Raw genomic sequence first — 7713 nt, 5'->3', positions numbered from 1 at the left:
CAATCAATACATTTGAATACTAAGCATGTGAATCATTAATCCACCATTCGTTGCAGGAAGAGTAATCTAGCTCGGGCCCGGGGCCACTGATAGAAGGAAAAACCTTCTCCCTATCGCCTTCTACTAAAACCTTTTTATTTTTTATTTTTTTATTATAATTTTTTTACTGGAGAAACTGAGAAACAGTACAAGGGGGGCAATAGAAGTTCTTAGGGACACAGTAGAGGGGAAAGCGGGTCTTTAGGAGACGTAGTGGTGAGGGTCAGAAGATTTCTCAGGAGGAGCAGTTAAGATGTAACCTGAAGAGATGGGTCTTCAGTCTACGACGGAAGATGGCTAGTGACTCTGCCGTTCTGACAGCCGTGGGGAGCTCATTCCACCAGCGGGGAGCCAGTGTTGTGAAGAGACGTGATCGGGCAGCCCGAATGCTGTGTAGAGGAGGTGGGGCCAGTCGGCCAGCCGAGGTGGAGGAGCGGAGTGAGCGGGCAGGGGTTTGGGGGGTTACCATTTCCTTCAGGTAGGCAGGGGCTGTCCCTTTAGCTGCCTGGTATGCAAGCACCAGGGTCTTGAATCTGATGAGAGCTGCTATCGGGAGCCAGTGCAGGGTGCGAAGGAGAGGGGTGACATGCGAGTATTTGGGGAGGTTGAATACCAGCCGGGCAGCAGCATTCTGGATGAGCTGCAGAGGTCTAATGGCTGAAGCGGGGAGCCCAGCCAGGAGTACATTGCAGTAATCCAGGCGGGAGATGACCAGTGCCTGGGTCAAGAGTTGCGCTGCCTCTCTGGTAAGGAATGGTCGTATCCTTCTGATGTTGTAGAGGAAGAATCTGCAGGAGCGAGCCGTTTCTGCAATGTTCTCCGCACAGGATAGTCGGTTATCCAGGATCACTCCAAGGTTCTTGGCTATCAGGGAGGGGGTTACAGTAGAGGGTGATGGAGAAGTCTTGGAGAGGGCAGGCTTTCCCGGGGATGAAGAGGAGCTCGGTCTTGTTAAGATTGAGCTTGAGATGGTGGTCAGCCATCCAAGTTGAAATGTCAGCGAGACATGCTGAGATACGGGTTGCCATGTGTACATCAGACGGGGGGAAGGACAGGAAGAGTTGAGTGTCGTCTGCGTAGCTGTGGTAGGAGAGCCCATGTGAAGAGATTACCGAGCCAAGAGACTTGGTGTAGAGGGAGAAAAGTAGGGGCCCTAGGACAGAACCCTGGGGTACTCCAGTGGAGAGGGTTCGTGGAGAAGATAGCGATTCTCTCCAGGTCACCTGGTAGGAGCGGCCCGCCAGGTAGGAAGAAAACCAGGAGTGTGCGGTGCCAGAGATGCCCAGGTCTGAGAGGATGGAGAGAAGGATCTGGTGATTGACTGTGTCGAAGGCAGCAGACAGGTCAAGGAGAATGAGAACAGAGGAGAGGGAGGAAGCTTGGGCAGAGTGGAGGGCTTCCGTGACAGCAAGGAGCGCAGTCTCAGTGGAATGCCCAGCCTTGAAGCCGGATTGGTGGGGGTCTAAGTGATCCATCTTCCGGAGATAGTCAGTCAGTTGTTTAGATGCCGCGCGTTCAAGGGTTTTGGAAGGGAAGGAGAGAAGGGATACAGGTCTGTAATTGTGGGCAGATGATGGGTCAAGGGTAGGTTTCTTGAGGAGAGGCTTGACTCTGGCTATTTTGAAGGCCGCTGGGACAGATCCTGTGGATAGGGAGGAGTTGATTAGGGTGGTAAGGTAAGGAAGGATGTCGGGGGAAATGGATTGGAGAAGGGGGAGGGGATGGGATCAAGAGGGCATGTGGTTGCCCGCTTTGATGTGATAAGTGTGAGAATCTCATTGGGGGAGAGGGGGGAAAAAGATGACAATCCAGAGACCGAGTGTCGAGGAGAGAGTTTGGAAGGGGTGTTAGCATTGTTAGTGGGAGGAGGGAGAGGTGGGGGGGAAAAGGTGCTGCTGATGTCGTCCACCTTTTTTTCAAAGTAGGTGACAAAGTCATCGGCGGACAGGGAGGAAGGGGGAGGGGGAGGAGGTGGGTTAAGGAGTGAAGAGAAAGTGGAGAACAGTTTTCTAGGATTAGAGGCAGAAGAATGTATTTTGGAATGATAGTAGGATGCTTTAGCAGCTGATGCCGAGGAGGCGTAGTTGACAAGGAGAGAGTGATAGAGGTTAAGGTCATCAGAAAGGCCAGTTTTTCTCCATTTCCTCTCAGCTGCTCTGAGCTCTAGTCTGCAAGCATGTAGCGTTTCAGAGAGCCAGGGAGCTCGAGGAGAGGATCGAGCTGGCTTCAAGGTTAGTGGACAGAGGGTGTCGAAGGATGAGGTGAGAGCGGACAGGAGGGTTGAGGATGCCGCATCAGTGGATAGAAGGGAGAAGGATTCGACAGAGGGTGGGGAGGTTAGGACAGAAGAAGAGAGGGTGCTGGGGGACAGGGTACGTTGGTTACGACGAGAGGGTCTTAAGTGGTTAGAGGCTGAGAGGGAAGAGGAAGTTTTGAGGGGAAGGGAGAAGGATATAAAGTGGTGATCAGAAACTGGAAGAGGGGTAACGGTAAGGTTGGAAGTGTGGGAAGATCTGGTGAAGACAAGGTCGAGCTGATTGCCTGCCTTATGAGTCGGAGGAGAGGGGGACAGGGTAAGGCTGAAGGAGAGGAGAAGGTCAAGTACATCAGATGAGAGAAGCTTCTCAGATTGGAAATTGAAGTCACCTAGTAGTACGAGCGGAGTGCCATCATCAGGGAACGAGCTGAGAAGGCCATCCATCTCGCTTAGGAAGTCACCGAGCTGGCCAGGGGGGCGATAGATGACAACAATGTGGAGTTTGACCGGGGAGGAGACAAAAGCAGCATGAAATTCAAAGGAGGATATAGACAAGTGTGCCAGGGGAAGGACAGTATGTGACCACTTGGGCGAGATGAGGAGTCCTGTGCCTCCCCCTCGACCAGAGGGTCTAGGGGAATGAGAAAAGGAGTAGGCGGCAGAGAGGGCTGCCGGTGTAGCTGTGTTTTCTGGTGTGATCCAGGTTTCAGTCAGAGCAAGGAAATTGAGGGCCATAAGAGATGCATAAGCTGAGATAGCGTCAGCTTTCCGGACCGCCGACTGGCAATTCCAGAGACCGCCTGCGGCGATAAAGTCATGGTCAGTAGAAAAAGGTGGGTAGATGAGATTGGAAGGGTTGCGAGGGGGGATGTAGCATCTAGGTGTCCTCCTGAGTGTCAGAAGAACAGGGATAGGGAGAAAGCACATTGTGATAAAAGTCTGTAGAGGGGAAGAGGGCTAAAGAACCAACAGAACTAGAAGTAGCTAAGCGCACTCAGTAGACCGGAGTGACTTGAGAAGACAGCAACACTACAAGCAACAGGAAGAGAAGGTACCTAGTACCCTGGCTTCCTCTCAGGCCTTCCTCGTTGGACTCCCACAGATAGACTCCCTTGTCTTGTTGTCACGAGTCTTGACTCCCACAGATAGACTCCCTTGTCTTGTTGTCACGAGTCTTAGTGTCAGGAGGCTGTCGCAGAGGCTGGCGCTCTCAGACAGGCCAGATATTAATGGAGACTCAGTAATTGCTAACAAATGTATGAGCAATAACATATCGTGGGCTTGCTACAGCAAGCACAATAACAACCAAATTGTTGCGTCTGAAGCTACAATACTGGGACCATTTGTGACTGGGCTACAGGCAGTCAAATACTAGGCGAACGAGTGTGTAAGACACAAATAAGCTTGGGTGTCATGCATTTGAAGTGGCATCTTTGTAACCGTGACGACGTAGTCATGTCACGGCCCAGTTGGCAGTGAAGAAAGCAAAACAAAGCCGGCACACGGGTTCTGGTACGGTATGGGACGGTAGTGGAGAAGCGCCATGTGTGTATGGGTCAGAGGGTTGAGAGCCGAGGGGGTTGGAGTGTGTGTGTGTGTGTGTGTGTGTGTGTATGTGTGTGAATGTGTGTGTGTTCATACGCCTGTGTGTGTGTGTGTGTGTGTGTGTGTGTGTGTGTGTGCGTGTGTGTGTGTGTGTGTGTGTGTGTGTGTGTGTGTGTGTTAGTGTGTGTGGGGGGGGGGAGGGGCGTAATCTTGAAGGGGACACTTGTGGGAAGGAAAAGGTCTCATTGCAGAGATCAGCTTGTGTAAACATTCAGGTTAATGAAGCTCAGTGAGCCCTAATCCCCTCCCTCCTCCCCCCCCCCCCTCATCTCTCCTCCCCCCCCCTCCACCCCCCTCATCTCTCCTCCACCCCCCTCATCCACCATAATCCCCCCAGAGGACCCCACTTGTCAATCATCCTGGAGTCCCCAGTGGTAACGCCGGGGTGGGGGGGGGGGGGGGGGGGGTACAGAGACCAGAGGAGGGAGGAGAGGAAACTAAAGTGGATATGAGTAGGGATGGACCCCTGAGAGAGGCTGACTGAGAGACTGGGAGGAGGAACAGGAGAGGGAAGACTAGAGGGGGAGACAGTAGGGGGTGGAGGGGGAGACAGTAGGGGAGACTGGAGGGGGAGGAGGGGGAGACAGTAGGGGAGACTGGAGGGGGAGGAGGGGTAGGAGGGGTAGGAGGGGGAGGAGGGGGAGGGGAGAATAGCAGACGGGAAGTGAGAGGAGATGGGTGGGATGAATGGGGATCTATCAGACTGAACACTCCGGCTCTGAACCACATGAAGGTAGAAGGTGGAGCTCAGGGACCTGGAGGACCTGGGGGTAACCTGGGGGTAACCTGGGGGTAACCAACAACACATGACCATCTGACTGTGGCCAGGGGTTGGGGGGGTAGATGGGGGGAGACAGGGTTGGGGGGGTAGATGGGGGGAGACAGTGTTGGGGGGGGTAGATGGGGGGCAGACAGGGTTGGGGGGGGTAGATGGGGGGGAGACAGGGTTGGGGGGGTAGATGGGGGGCAGGGGGAAGACGGTGTTGGTGAGTAGATGGGGGAGACGGGGTTGGGGGGGTAGATGGGGGGCAGGGAGGATATGGGGTGGCGGGAGGTTTTCCGGGCCTAAGCTGGACAAACACTGACATCACAAACACTGACATCACAGTGAGGTTGAGAATACCAGAATGGAAACGCAGCGGCGAAAGTTTGGTTTTCTTGCCATTATGTTATTATGTTATTATTATTATTATGTGTACTTGGACAAACTGACAAAACATCGCTCAGAAACAGCTACAATATGTTTCATACTATAAAGTGTTTAATAATTGGCATAGCACTTCACGGAAGAGAACTATTTGATAGGATAATGAGACACTAAAGAATAAAGACACCAAAAAATAAAAAAAATACACATATATGGAATTGCGATGGTTGTGAGCGATGGTTGTGAGATGGCCCTTGTAGTGCTTCTGTAGTGTCTAAGGACCACCCTAGCACCCTAGCCCCCTCCACTGCTAGTGACCCCTGGAGACAGGCCCCAGTCAACAGCATCAGTTAACTAACGCCACCTCCTCCTCTCGTGGGGTGTTTAGTTTACACATCAGCTATCTACTCCAGCTTGAAGAGATCCTGAGAGCATGGCTGTAGCTGGGCTCTGGGCTAGGGGCTAATCCAGTCAGGATAGTCTTTTACTTCCTCCTCGACCAACTCCCTCCACAACAATAACAACAACAGTCCCCCCCCGGGGGGTGCGAAGGAGGCCATTCTATCTCAGTGTTGCCATATCAGTGCTATCTCAATGGCAGACAGGCTATTGTTATCAAGACACTCAGAAAACTAATACACACCTTGTTTGTGTGTGTGTATTCTTTGGGAAAATACAGTACATGTCTATGATATGTGATTTAATGGTTTGGTAAGTGTCCGACCTTACTAGGCCAGCCTGTGCCATCACAGGGAGTTGAAGGGCTATTTTCTAGGCCATGGGTGGCATGACTAATTGTCTCAGTATTAGTTTACTGGGCCATATCTGTCCTCTCTCTGTTCTCACACATCTCCTTTTTCTTGTCGTCTTCACATTTCCCCCCCTTTCCTCCCTTTTCTCTCCGCAGCGAGACTTTGAGCTGGTGTTTTATCGTAGTGTGGTTATTGTGATGATGGTGATTTATGTCCTAATAGTCCCCGTCTCTTTTTATGCCTCCTCCCTGGGATGTTATAAATCAGAAGGGATACATCACGCTTGGCCTCGTGCCACCCGTGCCACAGACACACCTCAGGGGGCCTGCGGGGGCCAAAAAGCACCAAAGAAAAAAAAGAAAAGAAAAAAAAAGAAGAAGAAAAGAAAACGACCTGAATATTTCACTGTCTATTTGTTACTTCCATTTACTTCGTAGACTTCTAAATGGCTGAAGGACTTGTTCTTCTTTCCTTTGACCATGTACTATTTCCCTACAAAAAAAGAAAGAAAAGAAACCTGCAACTATTTATGGCCGTCATACTGCTTGCCAAGTGAATATTGGCTGTCTGTGTTGCTGCAGTGAGATTTTTTGAAATAAAATAAGCCCTCCTAACACCACCCAGGCCAATATGACTGAGTTGTCTGAGCCTCGCTGTCACAAGGCTGTTCACTAGAGCCAGGGGGCAGCCAGAGAGAGAGAGAGAGAGAGAGAGGGAGGGAGGGAGAGGGTTTTGCCTTGCATCCTTGCGCTGTGAACACACACACACTCACACACACGCACACACACACACACACACACACGCACGCACGCACGCACGCGCACACACACACACACGCACGCGCACGCGCACACACAAGTGGAATCCCATACAGATGTTGAAGCGTTCAGGGCCTCGCCTGCTGGCACGTTGCCAACATCAACATCAACATGGCATGGCCCAGGTTCACATGTGGCACCACAGAGTGTCAGGGTAGATCTCCCCCTGTCTTCTTCTGTGGTGGGGGTGGCAGATGTTGTGTGATGACAGGGGTGTCTGGGATGCTGGAGGGAGGGCCCCTCTTTCAGTGAATTATCCCACCAGGGGTCTTTTATTATGAGCTCTCAAGGTTATTATTTTTATTAACGGCCTGTATTTTCATCCCCCAAATGCCAACGTTCATTTCACACAGCTGTTTCTCCTCAGCCCTTATGTTTTCTTAACTTAAGAGGTGCTCTTGCAAAAAATGCCGCTCAGATATTTTTCTCCGGCATCCCCCCCCCCCCCCGCCACCCCCTCTCTGTCTTTCCTCACGTTCTTTGGGCTGACCCCCTTCCTCCGCTCCCCACCCCCTGCAGATTAGGCCAAGTTTAACAACCATGTCTCCCTGTATGAGTGGCAGGTGAGTAAAATAATGGTAATACTCTACCGAGCTAATCATGAAAAGATGGTATTGTCTCACATTCTCTGAGATATGAAGTTAAATCAATTCAGTAATAACATTATAAAGCAAAATGAAACCAATGATAAAGCATTCCTGTACATGACGTGGTTGATGGCATCTATTAGATCCATTTATTTTGTTCTCTATTCCTCAATGAGCTGTAGTCACAGGACTCTTTCTGTAACTCTGCGCTACCCATACACAAGACATTCAAGCTTATGCACCATACATCAATATCAATATGATATGGCCTACAGTGCATTGGTCAAATAGTGAAAGGATAAACCAAGTCTGAAAGGCAGACCTTTTTCCATAATATGATTGTTTAATATCTTCACTATGGCACAGTCAGAGGTCTTCTCAACACCGTCTAGTGATCCACCCTGTCCCAGGGACAGGCCACCAAGTGGACAGAGAGCAGCTATAGTGATCCACCCTGTCCCAGGGACAGGCCACCAAGTGGACAGAGAGCAGCTATAGTGATCCACCC

The sequence above is a fragment of the Nansenia antarctica genome (assembly GCF_963989245.1).
Source record: "Nansenia antarctica genome assembly, chromosome: 18".
Taxonomy (NCBI): domain Eukaryota; kingdom Metazoa; phylum Chordata; class Actinopteri; order Argentiniformes; family Microstomatidae; genus Nansenia; species Nansenia antarctica.
The sequence above is the reverse complement of the archived record's forward strand: the minus strand, read 5'-3'. Positions refer to the sequence as shown.